Source organism: Leuciscus leuciscus (genome assembly GCF_965113295.1).
Source record: "Leuciscus leuciscus genome assembly, chromosome: 9".
In the NCBI taxonomy this organism is placed as follows: Eukaryota; Metazoa; Chordata; class Actinopteri; order Cypriniformes; family Leuciscidae; genus Leuciscus; species Leuciscus leuciscus.
The window spans coordinates 35,121,648-35,140,148 of NC_138733.1; the positions used below are offsets into that span (position 1 = coordinate 35,121,648).

The window sequence follows — 18,501 nt, forward strand, 5'->3', positions numbered from 1 at the left end:
ACACTTTTACTATAATAAAAACCATGGTTAATTTAGCAAAGGACCCTGGGAACATGTCCTAAAAGAACAGCTCATCCAAAAAAAATTGAGTTCTCTCTGTATTTACTCCATGTTGTTCCAAAACTGTATGAATTTATTTTGTATAACCTTAATTAAGATATCTTGAGAAATGCCTTCACTGTTTTTTTTTTTTTCCATAAAATGGCTTCCAATGTTATGGGTTCCAGTGTTGTTTTATTGCCAACATTCTTGTGTTTCACAGAAGTAATTCATACAGGTTTGAAAATAATTTCATTTTGAAAGGACATTTATGTTTGGGTCAGCTAGGCCCGTAAACTCATATCAAGAAGACAGGTAAAATATTGTCTGGAGGGTTTGGACCAGTGTGCCTTTGAGCAGAGTTTACATGTTCTGCCTCTATTTCACGTGTATTTTACTATGACAATAGGCTAATGTTACTCACCGCAACTTAAGATCGTGTGGCTGGATAATATTTATTCCCAAAATTCCTGGATAATGAGGGAAACATACACATACAGCAATAATTATTAGCTATTTGTATTTACTTACTAAAAGAGACATTTGCAAAAGCTTGCAAAATTTTACTCACCAGCTCAAAAACATATTATGATGACTCATCATTTTGACGGATCGGTAGGCCGATCAACAATATTCAAAAGCCTAGTTTGCATAGTGTGGTTCGAGTTCCTCTCTGTAAAGACACAATGTTCTCAGTTCACTCATTGTAAAGCTCCTATGCTGAGTTTTATTTTATTTTTTATCAAAAACTAAGTTAACTGACAATATTTACACATGCTTAGCCTAATACATTGACATATCGATATTGCTCTAATCGCATTTAACATTAGATTCTTAATTTAACATACTATATTTTGATGTATCAGAATTTATTATTATATAAAATAAAGTTATTTACCTTCCGCAGATTGCAATATGTCCGTTACACGTAGGCTATGTTGTTAAAACTCGCTCAAAATAAAAATGTAACAGTACGATGCAAAATAATCCATGTTTTAAACAATGTAAAAGCCACAGAACCAAAGGAGGCTAGTACTGAAGATCCCGAGCAGCAGCACTCACTCCAACAGACGAATATTCAAACTTGGCCAGTAAAAGGCGCGCATAGTTGTCATTGGCCAGATTCCTGGATGACAGTCTGAATAACCAATCATGCTCAAAACAACTCGAAGAGACAGCCAATAATGTGGTAACATTGCAATAATAGGAAAAGATGGCATGTTTTAAAAGAAAGAATATGAAAAAATTTACATGTGCTATTTATTTAGTTGTATTTGTAAGCTGGCTGTTATATTTAATCAAATGGTTAAATGGTGTCTTTATTGCAGTGCATGATTAAAAATTAAACTTACAATAACATATAAATAATAATAATAAATAATATATAGGCTACCATATATAACAACATATATTTACCACTGCTCTGCCAAACAGCAATTTAAAAGAGCAAACATATTTTATATTAAACAGAGCAAACATTGCATATGTATTCATATACAATTCTGTATACCTACATGAAAAACTAATGGATTGGTATCATGGTGACATTAGAGTTGATTGAGCCTGATGAAGACCTGAGAGTCGAAACGTTGCTTGAACTCTTTTGGAGCAGTAATTTTCAGTGTGCGGACTTCACACTTCTTTATTTTGTCTATATCATTTAGTTGTCCTGCACCTGCGCCCAATCTGGGTGTTTGGGATGTGCACACCATTTTTGTATTTTTGACATTAGAGTTACATCCATGTGACCCATAATGATCCTTTTGCACTTTAACAAAATGTTGACCTTTCCTTTAGAAACACTCTTATGCAGGGCCGGCGCGTCCATATAGGCGAACTAGGCAATTGCCTAGAGCGGCACTTTTGTAAGGGCGGCAAAATGTGTGCCAATCGGGAATGAACAATTCACAAAATAGGCTATATGATTTGCTGAGCTGCCGCTGCGCCGCCCTGCGCCGCCCCGCGCCGCCCCACCCCCTGCTCTCACGAGTCATGACTCATGACTGAGTGATGGGAAGTTCGGATAATTTTACTGACTCTCTTGTTCGATCTCGTTCATTAAAATGAACGAATCTTTATTTGAGTCATTTCGTTCATTTAAGTGGCTTTAAATGTTACACAGCCAAAATCCCCGATCACATCCACCTACGCATATAGTATATGTATATATTTGCTTCCTCTTGGCCTAAAGTGTTCCTGCAACGGGAGTGTTCTCTGGCTAGAGCGCAGAACAGCGGAGTTTGTATGGACAGAAGTGCATGCCTGAGCTTGTGTTTTGGGTTAAGCTGCGTTGCTTTGACATTGTGGAAAATATAACAATAGAAACAAAATATAGGCTATTAGCCTTTTTACCCATTATTATCAATCTAAATTAATCTCGATTTTAATTTAACTTAATTTCGTTTTTCTTTATGTAAATTTCGTTTTTCTTTATTTAAATTTCGTTTTACTTTATTTAAATTTCGTTTTACTTTATTTAAATTTCGTTTTACTTTATTTAAATTTCGTTTTTTCTTTATTTAAATTTTAAATTTTGTTTTTTCTTTATTTAAATGTTTTTTTCTTTATTTAAATTTCGTTTTTTCTTTATTTAAATTTTACATTTTGTTTTTTTCTTTATTTAAATTTCGTTTTTCTTTATTGAAATTTTGTTTTTCTTAATTTAAATCTACCCTTTACTGTGTCAGTAATTTGTTAGTCAGAAAAATATAGACTACCTTAAAGTATTGCTTAATTTAACAGACATGTGTGTGTGCGTTTTATATTGCTAGTGCAGCGTGCGTCAAGTATATAAGCCCTGCCCGCTTGAGGTGCGCCGCTTCCCGCTCGCGGTGTTCTGTAGTTTACTAAAAGTTTATTAATTCTGAACGTGTCATGTCTCGCGTGTCCATCTATATTGCACCACCAAATGCTACACTGCACTCCCTTGTGAAGTCGATTGGATGAACGGTTCTCGAAATAATCAAAATGCAAACGGACATATAGACACATAGAGATTCCTGCCTTTATTAGAGAGAAGAATATGTTCAGCACCCTCTCGAAGCTTTGAATATTCGATGTTCATTACTACCGCAGCTTCGAAGCTGAAAAAATGGTATTCGGACCAGCCCTAGGGGCGGCACAAATGTTTTTCGCCTAGAGCGGCAGAAGTGCACGCGCCGGCCCTGCTCTTATGCCTAATAATGTCAGCGCTTTTCACCCTGTGTGGCACTGTTACACAACCTGTTGGTTTAGGGTTAATCCTCTGTCCAACACAACACTTTGCTAACATTGGCATAATTCTATACAAGTTGCAACATATACCCCGGGTTTCACAGGCAAGGTTTAAGCCTGTAGTCCCAGACTAAAATGCACGTTTGAGCTGTTTTACCTGAAAGCAACTTGCACTGACATATCTTAAAATATGTCAGTGCCATTGTTTTGTCTGAAGATGCACACCGGTAATGTTTCTTTTTTCTTTTTTGTAAGGCACATTTTTAAAAGCTAATTAAATGCACTAAGGCCTAATCCTGGCTTAATAAACTCTGTCTGTGAAACCGGGTCTGGGTTAGAAATTAAGGGTTAAGGTTAACCTTAACTCTAACCCTAACCCTTGTCTACAGACTTTTATTTAACAGCATGGATACTCCAAGGTGTTGACTGCAGTGGTTAGGCCTTTAGCGTTGATACAGGACGAATAACTTCTCACTGTGACAGTCTGTAATGTATTTTAGCAAAGAGTGTTTGTATGGATTGTCCCTAATTAAGCTAGAGCTATTGGTGCATTCAAGTCATGTCATAAAGATCGTATTTAGTTGAACGCCACCACAATGATGAGAATATGAAGCTCAGGATTTTCTTTAACCCCGATCTTGAAGAGTTAGGGGTGTGTCAGTGAGAAACATTGTGGAATACCACTATAGGTATTCAGCAGTGACAATGAAGTAAGCTAATGCCTGCACAAAATATGATAGCATTATAATATGAAAATATAATATGTGATGATAAAGTTTACAGTGGCTTCATTAATTTAAAACATAAAAAAAAAAAAAATGTAAAAAATTGTAAAATCTCATGAATACAAACTTCCCAGGAGGACTTAAACGCACCATATGTTCCATCGTGAACCCTGTTGGCCTGCTGTCTGACCAGCAAGCTCAATTTAACAATAATTGTGTAGTTTGATTGCTAAATGTTACATTTAAAATGTTCTAGTTTTGTTAACACGTCACATTACAAGAACGTTTTATAAAAAAACACTCATCATCTCAGGTCTCAGTGATATCCTCAAAACATTTTACGAACGTTGATTTGATAATGTTCCTCCTCTGTTATTATGGAACATTGTGTCAATGTTTTACTGAGAACATTATATAATCTGTTATCTCAGCAACATCCTCAAAACATCCTCAAAATGTTACATTTACAATGTTCTAGCTTTGTTAACACGTCACATTACAAGAACATTTTATAAAGAACATTCAACATCTCATCTCTCAATGATATCCTCAAAACATTTTCCTAATGTTACAGAGAGAATGTTCTTCTTTTGTTATCATGAAACATTGGGACAATGTTACATTGAGATCATTGTACAAACTTTAACTTTAACAACATTCCCAAAATATGCTCAAAATGTTGCATGTTCTTCTTTTGTTTCCATGAAGCATTGGGACAATGTTATTTTGAGATCATTGTACAAACTTTAACTTTAACAACATTCCCAAAATATGCTCAAAATGTTGCATGTTCTTCTTTTGTTTCCATGAAGCATTGGGACAATGTTATTTTGAGATCATTGTACAAACTTTAACTTTAACAACATTCCCAAAATATGCTCAAAATGTTGCAAGTAGAATGTTCTTCTTTTGTTATCATGAAACATTGGGACAATGTTATATTGAGATCATTGTACAACTTGAACTTTAACAACATTCCCAAAATATGCTCAAAATGTTGCAAGTAGAATGTTCTTCTTTTGTTTTCATGAAACATTGGGACAATGTTATTTTGAGATCATTGTACAAACTTTAACTTTAACAACATTCCCAAAATATGCTCAAAATGTTGCAAGTAAAATGTTCTAATTGTGTTAACTCGTCACATTAGAAGAACATTTTATAAAGAACATTCAACATCTCATCTCTCAATGATATCCTCAAAACATTTTCCTAATGTGACAGAGAGAATGTTCTTCTTTTGTTATCATGAAACATTGGGACAATGTTATATTGAGATCATTGTACAACTTGTTACATCAGAAACATTCCCAAAACATCCTTTGAAAAATGTTATATCTTAGTTTACATTTAACGTTAGAGGAACATTTTTTAAAATGAGAAAACATCCTTAAAATATTCGTTAAACATTACATTCAAATGTTTTCTTCAGAACATTAACCAAACTTGTAGGGAATGTTAGCCAAAGTTCTAAGAACGTTCCCTGCTAGCTGGGACTGAATAGAAACAGAACATTCATGTTACACTGGTTTCATCTTTGCAAGCTGGTTATAAACAGAATAGTGTTAGTATTCTGGCATTGAATCACTTTTATTATTATTATTTCTATTATCAATAGATATAACTACACCAAATATCGCCATTTGTAATAATTTGATATAAAGTATGTTGACAGCTATTGTTTGAACCTCTCAAAACTGATTCCTAAATCGTTATTTATAAAAATAAGCCAGGTTCAGTCTGACAATGTAATGCTTTGCATGCAGAATAACAAAATGTTAAAAAAAATTACACCAGTTTAAAAAAGACAATTATTTTATTCTTATTATTTTTAAACAATACAATTATAAAGAATTACTGACACTAATAGTCAGTCATTTCTAAAATATGTATTGGAATCTTATATTATATTTATAAAGTTATTAATCTGAGCTCGTATGATATGGATGGACCCATTATTCAGTCAGTTCAGTCAGTCAAAGATACTCTCTGATTGCTCTCTGGTCAAAGGAAATATGTATAGAATTCAGAAAGGTGAAAACTATCACATTTAGCAATCACTCACAACTAGATTGTGTTTGACTGCATGATTGAACAATTATCTTTATGTTTGCTGTGTTACAGTATTACAACAGAAACAAAGCAGGCTATTTGGAGGCTTTTATAAGATGGCAAATTTTTTTGTGGATATCAGGAAAGTTTAGACCATAAACAATAGGGTTTACAAAGGGTGGTATAACAATAAATTCAAGTGAAATGATCACACTCAGCGCTATAGGAAGTTCTCCATTCACAAATCGACTCAAGGTGAGCTCACAAAAAATAGCAACTGAGAAATTTAAAAGAATCACCATGTGTGGAATACAAGTTTTATATGCTTTGCTCCTGAACTCTCGTGTGCTTCTTTGACAAATTATAATAATTTTGACATAGGTATACAGTATAAAACTCAAAGGGATCAAAACTGTTGTGATCATTACAATCAGGCCATAAATATTAATAATAGTATTGTTCACACATGAGAGTTTGACAATTTCATAGTTGTGGCAATACACCTTTAGCAATTTGTTACCACATATTGTCAACCTTGCAGTCAAAAGACCACTAATACCAACAAAAGTTATTGGATAAAACCATGCTATAACTATTAGAACAGTTAGAAGCCGTGTGGTAATTATGTTGTTGTAATGTAAAGGTTTACTGATTGCAACAAACCTATCAAATGCCATTAACCCCCTGAGGTCGGCTGTATCGCCGGCGATACCAGCTCGCTTTTTTTTTATCAGTGTAAAACAAACTCATAAATACTCTGTTGACTTTGATTTTCCATAGGAGTTTCATACATCAATCGATTCTGTTAAATGTGTATTATTTTTGTATATACTCACAATAAAAACAAAGTGTTGTGCTTTTTGCCAAATAAAGAAAAATAAACACGAAGCGAGTTCTGCCTTCTCTCTGCCAGTGAAGTCCATTCTGAAACGCGTCCGAAAATGAACAATAACTGAGCGAATACTCAGTCAAACAGGCATACAGACACACAGGCATGAAGCTTGAATTCTCTTCTTTTAAATGAAGTAATTTATATAAAAACAAATATTCTCATCTTGTGAAATCTGTATTAAAAGAGAGCGATTCCAGTCGAGCTCATCTCAGCTCATTACGTTTTAATCGGCCCCGCCCACGGAGAGCACGCGCTATTCAAACGCAAATGACTGAGACGATCCCATACAAACTGTGAACGCCCACATATCAGCTCGAGAAAACACATCAAGTTTATTCAGATAAGTGTAGTCGTCTACACTGTCTCGCAGCGCTGTGAGGAATAATAATAATGGAAAACTTACCTCAGAAGTGCTGGTATTTCGAGGAGCAACGGATGGAATACTGTAGTAAGTTTTTTTTCATTCTCAAGTAAATCGCGTTTCTGTGTGAATGAATAAATTCCTTTCTGGCAGAGATGGCTGTTTACCACAACTCGCAAAAAGACGGTTTAAATTTGAATTGCGTTTCTGTGTGTGAATGAATGATCTGCTTTTAGCAAACTATTTTGCTATACTGAGTAAAAATCGACTGAAATATGTTGAAATAAAATGTATTTGTATAAGCAACGTATTAAACTGCAAATTAACATTTATATTCCTTATAATAAAAACGAAAGACCTATGTTACAGACAAATGAAAGACAACATTTCGTTGATTAGTTTTGGATAGATTACACATTTTTACTGTAAAATATCTGCCACCTCAAATAAGCTTTTGTTTGCCAATTTTTGCTAATATGTTAAAGGTGCCGTAGAATGGATTATTTTATTATTTTATAATGTTTCCTGGGGTGCCCTTATAATGTTAGTATGTTTTTTAGATCAAAATTGGTTATAATTTAGAAATAAAAGGCATATTTCCTAGCCTGATTTCATCTATTGATTTGAACACTCTGTTTGAAGGGGCGTGTCTGCTGTGAGACTTCAGTGTTGTTGCCCACTGCTGTGATTGGCTGACATGCTTGCATATGAAATATCTGGCATTACATGTAGAGCTATCTGGAAAACTTTTACTATTACAGCTTTTATACGTTTTTACTATTACAGCTATCGGGCTTAACGAATCATGAGAAGTTTTTTAAGTATTTAGATCTATTCCCATCACATAAAAGGTTGCAGATGAGCATTGAACAGATGACAGCCTGTTGATCGCGTGAATGAAGATCTTATCACTGCAACGCGATTTACTGATGCATAAACAGTGTTGAACGACTTTGAGAGAAAGATTATCTGTCTTTGAACTTGAACAATTACACATCAGAAATTCACATAACCCACTGGTTCTTCAGAGGCACGGATGAAGGAGCTAAAAAAATACTTTTGTGTTCATTTGTACATCCAAACACTGAGCAACTGCCATGCTTCGTTCGCTCGTTTGCAAGCCATGATGTCTCTCGAGGAAAAAACAATATCGCGCTGGATCTAGATAACACAGTGTAAATTATCGTTAATAAAATCACTACTTACCGCTTGCGGGAATATAACGTTAGTTGAAATTGCCCCCTTCGTCCGTTTGAGACGCCGAGAGAAGCCTGGCTGCTTGATATTGTTCCAGGTTAGAAAAACAGTCCGTGGTGAAATGGGCAGAGCAACTAACAACTTCGAATTAAACTGTAGCGGTATCCGATTATAGATAGATCTGCCATTTTCCCTATGATCCTCCTCCTGCTTGTTTCTTCACCTGCAGAACTTCTGATGATTCGGCTGCGCAGTTCCGCCTGGCACTGAGCATGGGCTGGCATATGCACATTTTTAGAGGCGTACATATTAATGATCCCGACTGTTGCGTCACAGTTGGTGTTATGTGGAGATTCGCCTGTTTTTCAGGGGTGTTTTTCAAAAACGAGATTTAAATAAGAAAGAGAAAACTATGGTGTTTGAGACTCACTGTATGTCATGTCCATGTACTGAACTCTTGTTATTTAACTATGCCAAGATAAATTCAATTTCACATTCTAGGGCACCTTTAAATATAGTATGTTTTGTCAATGTAGGCTATATTCGAAGTAATGAATCCTTAACTTTGAAATATGTATGATAAAATGTATAAGCCTACTTTAGTTTTTACAAAGAAAGATTACCCTTCAATTGTTGTTGTAATTGTAACCTTTTTAATAAAAAATATATATTTACAAGGTAGATGTAAACAAATTTTAAAAGGTAAATATAAGCCTTTTCTTTAAATAATTTTTATTGTGTTTTATTATTGACAAATTTGGGGAGAGGATACATATTCCAAAGCTGAAAATACAGTATGAGAATTAACTGCACAATTACTAGACATGTTTTCCTTGGATATTATACAATTTGCAAGCACAATTTGTAAAAAAAAAAAAAAAAAAAAAAAAAATTGACATGCTTCCAACTGTGAACCAATTTGGTAGAATATATATATATATATATATATATATATATATATATATATATATATATATATATATATATATATATATATATATATATATTGCTCTTGCATTCTTTCTTGTGGCTATAGGTGACACACCTGAATGAATGGCTCATTAAGTATGCGGGCCCCATTGTCTCCTCAGGTGTGAACCACTACATATGCATGATGCTGTTGAATGGTTGACGCCCCTTGCGCATATTGCCTTTACAAACAAAAAGTGTTTTACAAGATTTAAATCAATGTATTGTGTTATGTGAATGATAAGGGCAGGATGATTTTCACATCATTTTGAAGAAAAAACTCTAGGCCATGACATCCATTAGTCAAAAGTCTTATTGTCACATATTTAGTATGTGTTTTGTGGCCTTATTTCAGAAACTTTAGTTTTTAGTTTTTTCAATAACCATGCATAAACATTATTCTCTCAAAAATACAAACATGTACATGCATGTTGCTCACATATTATGGTAGCCCTGTTTGTGCTAAATAGAGTGTAATTATACCTTTGCCATTAATATGTTTATAAGCAACTGAAAAAAGCACAAATGTCAGGGCATGTTTATAAGTTCATATGTCTGGAGAAAATCCTCTCAAGTTAAAGTCACTCATGACTCATTCGAGTGGGCGTGTCTAACCGGACAAAGGAATCTTCCCGCTCGAAAATTCTCGACAGCTGATTCGTCCTACACGAAGGAGGGGACGGCACATGGGACACTGATAAAAGTCCAAACCTTCAGTTCCAACTCTCTCTTCCAACTCAATTTCCTCTCTTCGGACCTTCTTCTCCCCGGCGCAGCGCTTCTCCAAGGAACATCTGAAGGAGGCCCTGGCCTTCTCCATCGAACGAACCCATGTTCGAGTCGTAGCTGCCGGTCTTTGCAACTAAGATTTCCAGCCTCTCCCATCCCGGGAGACGAATCTGAACTTTCTCGGTAACGTTAAATTCAAGTGAGCCTTTACATCGTCTTGCGAAACGACCCAGAAGACGAAGCTAGACGCAAACCAGCCGGACACGCGCACGCGCGCCCCCTTTTCAGCACCACACTGAAAGAGCACAGAATCTTGCACGTAACGTAACTCTCTCTAAACGCTGATTTCAGGTGTCCAGGTCTTAGGTCTGTGAACTAAGTTACCCTCTATCTTCCCTCTATATCTTTCTTTCTTTCATTTCATTTCATTCTGATCACGCTATGTTTATGTTTTTGTTCGGTTAAATGTTTGTTTGTTTGTTTGCATTTTTACGTACGTTTATGTTTGTAGTTTATATAATCTCTAGTGTGTGCCATTTTATTAATAAACCCATTTATACTTTTAATTGTCTCTGTGTTGGAAAACCCACCTTATAAAGTCAATGAAACTTAAAGATCTAAGCTACAAGCTCGATATTGACTACCTTGAGTAGTTTTAATTCATAAACTCAGAAAGTTTGATATTCGTGGCCAGAAGATAAAACTTTCTTGGAGTTTGAAAAGGGATACCCCCTTCTTAACTGTAATGATCAGACAGTACAGAACAAGGTAATCTCGATAATTGATAAAATAAATGTACATGCGACTTATGAATTATGACCATGAGTCATAATTATTAATATATCCAAAATTCCCTATATTCTTGAGCTAATTCACATTTACCCCGAGTCGTTATTGTTACAACATGAAGTAAAAATATGTTCCATTTTCCATTTTCCTTACACAAGGAAAACTTTCATTGACCTGAGGAAGAGAGCACACAAAGTTCATATGTTTTTACACCATAAATAAATAAATAAACATTCAGCTCAGAATGTTTAGCCACAGTGTCTTATACAAGAATGGTGACCCTAACTGTAAAGTGTGATCAGTAATATAATAATCCTTCAGTGAAATTAATGGTTAGCACAGTAATAATTCAACACAGTCTAAGAAAAACTGTTGTTGTTGTTATTTACTTTACAAACATTATTATAAATACCTTATGTTATATACTCTGAAATGACCATCATTGCATCTTCATTAAAATTGCAGGTAACAAACGTACTCGGTTACTAACGTAACCTCGGTTCTCTCTAGAAGAGGGAACGAGTACTTGCGTAAGTATCTTACGCTAGGGGAAAACCTCTTTTCCTCGAGATATTGAAGCCAAAAATTATCCTTAATTTTGCAATAATGTAAAACGCATTGCAGCAGCATGCAGACATGGGCGAGACAGCTCGCGCGCCCATTGGCTGCTCTGCGGCAACTGCACCAGCCTATCGATAGAGGCCCCTCATGACGCCAGAACCAATGAGGGTGCTTCGCGCCCATTACGTCATGTCCCGCCGAAAGCGGGTGGGGCTAGGGCTATAAATACGGCCCAGAGAGGCTGGTTTGGTCATTTTTTTTTCATCGCTGAAGCGAATCAGAACGTGACGCATGCACGGCAAGATACGCAAGTACTCGTTCCCTCTTCTAGAGAGAACCGAGGTTACGTTAGTCTCTCGTACTTGCGTAAGTATCTTACGCTAGGGGAACACAGTGTAAAACGCCGTGCGTGCTTGAGACATAACACTAAAGTCCCAAGGGCAAGTGCCCGGGGCTCATACAGTGCCTAATCACAAGGGACTCACAGAGAATCCGGGAAGAGGGGCTAGAATAGCCTCATTCCTGTAATATAGAGCTCTGATAAGAGCATATTATATCAAGTGTTCCACACAGCCAGGGCGAACTCGGCCTGGACTGATAAATATGGGGGACTTACGCACTGCCCACAGAAGTATACAGACGATCAGTGATTTCTAAAAACGCACACACATAGCCTCTCGACCCCGTGGCTCGAGGACAGAAGTTCAGCGCGCGGTTGTGAACTCTCAGCCTGGGTCGACACACACTCACACAGAGACTCTCTCTCATACCCGACCACATGTGATCAATGTTACCTTGTAAAATGTTTAAAATATATTTCTTGATGTGTGTATGATCCCTGTAACCACGCTGATATACCTATGAAGCTTTAGTGGGATGTAATTAATGTGATGCGCCTGCAATCACGAGAAATCATGTATCTATGTATCCTCAGATCACAGAATCATCATTCGCGGTACCATTGGGTTCAGGAAGAACCTACGGTGTTGAATCCTTAACTCAATGTATAAAATTATGCTTTCTTTCATTAATCCCGGGCTATCAAGGGTTATAACCGAATTTATTAGGTTAATACATAATCGGAAGGGGCGTATAGCTCTGCGAAATGTAAGGAGGTGGCAACAACACGTCGTAACAGACGATTGGATCACGTACGCCAGAAGGCGGAGGCTTAGCGCCTTCAAAACACGGCGCGTCCTCTCTATTCTGGTAGCAGTTCGCCAGAGAGAGAGAGAGACCCGCCTCCTTCCTTCTTCAAAGAAACTTTCATTTGTTTTTATTTTCGTTTTCTATTCTAAGTCTTTCTTTTCTTGATAGTTTACCTCAGTTTGATAATTTCTTACAAACCAAAGAAAACCAACTTAAGGCTAAATCATCTTCGGCTAAGTTGAACGCTCTGAGTTACCATCGCAACGAGCTCCGCCTTGACGACGCACCAGACCACGTGTTCCAGGCTCCTTTGTACACAACAGACGCACGAAACGAGGGCCTAAATGAGCGAGGACAAGTAAAGTAAAACCTTACATTCTTAAATTCGCAATCCGAAAGAAATGCTGTTTAAGTTGTCTAATAATTACTAGAAACTGTTGGGGTCTCGGTGTGAAGGAATGTTGTAAACTGTCTGTGCCTTTCTCTAAATTCTCTCATTCATTCTTTACGCACACACTTATCCTCACACACACACCCTTACTCCCACACGTGCTCTCATACCAACACGCACACACATACACGCACGCGTTCCTAGGAAAACATACGCACGTGCTTTAAAAAACGCACACACATACACGCACGCGTTCCTAGGAAAACATACGCACGTGCTTTAAAAACCACACACACCTCCCTTTTCACGCTTACACACACACCTTACATACACACCTTAAACTCTCTCATTTAAACTCTCTCCTTTAAACTCTCTCACTTTCTCTTTCCCTCTCATATATTTTGTTTTATTTTATGTTTTATTTGCGATCGTTTATATTATTTGTTTGTTATGCATATTTACTCTTGCGTGATTGAAATAGTACCTGTAATCTTAGTTGTTTGATTAAAATCCTATAATCTTTGTGAATTGAATCTGTCTCATATTGTTTCATTACTGAAATCCCTGAAAGTGTGATTGCCTACCAAGCTCTACCCTTTATTTTACTATCAAACAATCTAAGTTGTCTAAGACACGAAAATAATCATTCCTTTGTGGCCACAGGAAAATTATTTGTCGTGTTGGAGACAATAGGTTTCTGTTTAGAAATCGTGCATCCGATCTGCCGGACGGATGGTTGTACGATAAATGAGAATTAACCTCTATCTAAATTTCCCCCAATTAAAATATAATTCTATCTGCTTATATCAGTAAATTCTACGAGTAATCGTGGAAATTATTGATATACGTTGAGGTCTGACCTATTCCCTTTTTGGAATAATTTAATTTGTGTAAACGGCATATGCATATTCATATCTTATGAATATTTCCTCTCATTTGAGCTAATAAATTCCCTAAACTAGAGGCATTGTTGTTACATTATTAATGGTTTTTTCGAATGCGGGCACTTTCAAATTTCATTTTGGGACAAAATATTCAGATTTATATTCATGTGTGATTTTGGAAGTTTAATGTTTTGTGCGCGCATTGGAATCAACTGATCAAGGCGAAAAGCCGTATCAGTAACCCGCCAGTAAATTCCCTGGTCGTGGAGAAAACTGCAGTTTTACAGTATTGTTTCAAAGTCTAAGTTAGAAAAAAGAAGAAAAAGAAAAATCTCTTTTGCTTGACTGCGTACATATAATTCTGTCATATAACTCCTGTGTTTGAACAAAGGAAAGTTCCCTCAGGCGTATTACCGGTATTCTGTAAACCCCGAGAGCAAAATACTCCGGGTCGGAAAAAATAAAAGATCTTATTGTATGTCGCTAGCAACGACGAACTACGGGTTGTGAAAAGCTGGTTTAGCTAGCCAGCGAAACCCCGTTTCAGTGTCTGTACAGACCAGGCACACAAGATCCGCCGCGATCTCCTTATAATTTACTTTGCAGTGTGGTTTTTGTGTTTGCAAAATTCTGCATGTGTAAAAACTGTGATTGCTGAAGCAATCTCTATAGGCGCATATCAGTTTCAAATTACTACCTTGTGATTTTGGTTCCGCTGATCGCAACACCGCCATCGTGTGGTCAACGGCAGATAAGACCTGCCGTTCTTTGTTTCCGTCTCGATTTTGTTTCCTCAAAATTCACGGCGGTGTTTATCCAAAAGCTGTTTAAACACATATTTGCATTTACGGCTTGCTAAAGTTCGTTAAAACAACCTTTTTATTTTGGACTGAGATATTTTATTCTGAGTTTGATCTCCAAAAAAAAAAAAAACTTAAAATTATAAAATTTCTCACTCCAAAAACACTGTTAGTTCACACGGAGGGAGAACAGCGCCCCTTTGTGGTCGCACCCTTCCAGGTCAGCTATACCACTTCTCTGCTCAATTCACTCTGCTCTGCTCTGTTTCCATTTCTATATGCCTCGATGACTCTGTCCTGTTTTGTTTGATTTAATAATTTACTAATAACTTCAGTGCTATTGTGATAATTATTAGGAATCATTCCATTTCTCTGCAAAAAAAAAAAAAAAAAAAAAAACCTTTTTGTTTCTTCTTTCCCAGTGTATTTAGATTTGATTTGAAATTGAAACAAATTAATGTGGTTACTCCCAATATCACAGTCAAGTCATCATAACTCCTGAGAAACACAGCGCCCCCAGGTGGAAGCTCCCTTCCCAAGTCAGCTATCAGCTTTCTACAAATTTACTCCGCTGAAGTTCATTCCTTGTATGCTGTCCTCGAATGATTAGTTTATAATCATCACAAAATAACTTAAGTTATGTTTGATTGTTATAAATAATCAGTCGAATTCTCTGTTAATCTCCCCCAGGTTTATTTGAATTTGATTTTTAAACTAATCTCGAATTGAAATTTAAGTTGTGTCCAACAGTTAAGGTGAACCACGGAGAGGAAGAGTGCCCCCTAGAGGCTCTATTAATCCACTACAGCGGTCTGCTGCACCCTTTCTCCCGTTTCCACCTGCATTGGGGTGCCACTAACCTCCTTCTGCTTCATTTTTAATTGACAAAGACCATAGACCTCTTAATTCGGGTTTTCTTCTGCTTCCAGGCAAGAATCTCAGCACCTGCAGTGGACTAGAGGAGTCCCGGTTCAACCTCTGTGGGTGAGTCTGCCAACTGACGTTACTGACCCTGATCGTGCAGTGACTCTTGAGTTTCTCTTATCTCTGCCACTGGCTGCGGCACGCAGTAAGTGACATCAGCAATCTGGTGCTTCGGAGTGTCAGCCACCAAGCCGACGCGACAGTCAATTGTTGGGACCGCTGCACAAACTATAGGCAGTTCCTGCCACGCCAGGTTACCCTGGTGAGTTCTGTGACGCACCCACCTTTGCATTGCGTTCGGTTGGTTGATATCTCCGGGACTACTAGTATTGTGTTTACGGTCACCCTGTCTGAGAGGTCGTAGCCGTGAGCAGAGTAACGGAGATTCCAAGGTCACGGCGGCCAAGTGTTTGGGGCGCCAGGAAGGTGGACAGCGCTCAGCGGGGGGGCCGGCTGGGGTGACCTCAGTCCACTTCAGGTAAACTGAACTTTGATAAGAAAAAAAAAAAACCCTCTGCCTCTCATTATAAGCCACATAGTCTTAAATGTTCCCCCGCCTACACTTTCTAAGTGTTTGGGCTTACCTCTTTCTCCCTAAGGCACAGCCTCTGTGCTATTAGTGTTCAAATTGCAGCACAAATCAAATCACTCAGGTTTATTCTCACTGTGATATCTTGGTTTAATTTTATTTTTATTTTTTTGTTTCTTCCTCCCCCTTCAATCCTCTCGCACTCGTGCCTTGCATGTTCTGTTGTGACTTGTTTTCCAGCTCACCAACGAGACCCCAAAAGGCTAAGTAATAGAGTGACGACTGGGCAGTCTTAATTTCGGGTCCTATGCTGACCCGCCTAACTGTCTAAAGTCAGTTAGCCCAAAGGTTCTATAGACGGTACACCGTACTATAGCCCATTAGCCTCAAAACAGCTTGTAGTGGCCCCCTTTTGTGTGTGTGTGTTGTGTTTCCTCTGCCTACAGTGAGTCAACATGTCGCGCTCATCCAGCCCTGCGGCTCATTGGAATGATCTGGAGGCATGGTTAAGCGCCATGACAACCGGCTGTCTACCCAAAGACTTCGGCGACCTAAAACTCCTGACCCGGCAGGAACTGGACTCCAACGTGGACCAGCTCATGTCCCATGACCCCACACAGGCTTATAGCGCAAAAGAATGGAGTCGCATCATCGGAAGTCTCTCTCACTACCTGGTGGCCCAGGCACGTTGGCTGGAGGAGGATAACGCCAAGCTGGAAAAGGAAAACACTGGACTAAAGACTCAGCTGGAGGAGGCCTGCAAACAAAAGGACGAGACACAAACACGTCTGGAGGATCTCCTACTGGAGGCCGAAACTGAGGAGGAAACACGCCCAAAGCTACAAAAGGAAGTGGAACAACTGCAAAAGGCTCTGAAGGATCTACGCACGGACACCGACGAAAGATTGCAGACGGAGAAACGAACCGCGAAAGAACTCAATGACAAACTAACCCGTGGCGAGGCGTTGTTGGAAAGAGCCAATATTGAATTGAAAGACAGAGATGCGAAAGCTATGGCTTGTGAGAAACATTTGCAAAAAGCCCGAGCTGAAATTAACGAGCTTGTCCAACAGAGACAAGATCTTAAATACGAACTTGACATTGTCCACAGAGAACTCAAACACTCTTACAAATTCCAAACTGACCTGGAAGAGGAAACAAACATCACCCCGTTTCCCCTTCCCGGCGAACCTGCACTTCACCGCCAAACTCCTACAGCTAAAGAAGAAGAGGAAAGCCCACGTCATGACAACTTCCCACCTGCCGAACAAAGGAAGGACCCCGTCCCGGAGGGGCGAGCCACCAGTCACCGCACAGCATCCAAAGAACTGGACAAGCTGGCAAGAAACATTCCTACGTTCAACCCAAATCCAGCAGGGGGCAACGACGTGCATTCTTACCTACAGGACATTGATTTCCACCTACAAACTGTGGCCAACGTCACTACTTGGGACAAGTTATATCTCCTCCGGATCACGTCAGGGCGTGCCGTGAGGAGCTTTCTAGACCGTCAGCCAGAGACTGTCAAGATGAATTACACACAATTACAACAAGCACTGATCCGCGAATTCTCTGATCCCGACTCAGACCAAGGCATAATCGCGGCAATGGACCTCAAACAAGCTCGACTGGAAACCTTAAGGCCTACTCTGGCCGCCTGCGACAAGCATACTTCGGTCCAAGAAATGAGGTGGACATGGAGGAAGATGTCAATTTCAAAACCCTCTTCCTGCGGAATCTCCATCCAAGCCAAAGTGCGCATCTGGGCGTCCTTGGTTGCCCGCGGACCATGTCGATTCAACAATTACGTGACCTGGCTCACAAAGCCTACGTCAAACAAAAAACTGTGTCTGATAAAACTGTAAAATACCCCACGGTTTGCCCTGTCTCAGAGCCCTCTCCAGAACTGACTTTAGAGGGCGCACAACCCCCCAGGTACAGACCCGTCAACAAAGACGCCAGGCCGTTCCAACCCAACAGAGGTCAGCGCGGACGAGGAGGGGGTGCACGCCCAAGACAGATAAAAGACCGCTTCGGGGGATCCTGGGACCGGCATCGCTTCTCCCACAACCAAAAGGGAGGAGGCAGCTGGGATGCCGACCGACGCCCCAGAGGAAGTCGACCCCAATCTCCCCGAACAACAAGCCCAGAGAACTGACCAAGGGACCCCTCTCGACACGACACGGGTAAACAAAAGCCGGAACGAACCTCCAACAAAAACGGGGCAGCCACGGCTGAAGCGGCAGAACTTCTGAGCATACTGAGAGAGTTTCTCCAAAAGAAACCCCACAAGGAGG

The 18,501-nt window shown here is 38.7% G+C and overlaps 1 protein-coding gene, 2 long non-coding RNA genes and 1 pseudogene across 4 annotated transcripts in view; 2 read left to right on the plus strand and 2 right to left on the minus strand.

Annotated features, from left to right (window-relative positions):
- LOC309506815 overlaps positions 1-746 on the minus strand; it is a 99,988-nt gene extending 99,242 nt beyond the window's left edge. Inside the window, exons 1-2 of the long non-coding RNA XR_014208935.1 lie at positions 611-746; positions 464-509 (exon numbers count right to left, since the gene is read on the minus strand). This is a non-coding gene — a long non-coding RNA (uncharacterized lncRNA). The remainder of the gene's footprint in view (positions 1-463; positions 510-610) is intronic.
- The window catches only part of LOC309505828 (olfactory receptor 52D1-like), a gene marked incomplete at both ends in the record, with an annotated part of 227,415 nt that overhangs the window by 130,868 nt on the left and 78,046 nt on the right, over positions 1-18,501 (plus strand). The gene's annotated exons all lie outside the window — the stretch shown is intronic.
- The window catches only part of LOC309506813, a 186,835-nt gene that overhangs the window by 99,156 nt on the left and 69,178 nt on the right, over positions 1-18,501 (plus strand). The window lies entirely within an intron of this gene.
- The window catches only part of LOC309505830 (olfactory receptor 52K1-like), a 41,553-nt pseudogene continuing 28,465 nt past the window's right edge, over positions 5,414-18,501 (minus strand). Inside the window, exons 2-3 of the transcript in view lie at positions 6,329-6,692; positions 5,414-5,473 (exon numbers count right to left, since the gene is read on the minus strand). The product of the transcript in view is annotated as an olfactory receptor 52K1-like (transcript). The remainder of the gene's footprint in view (positions 5,474-6,328; positions 6,693-18,501) is intronic.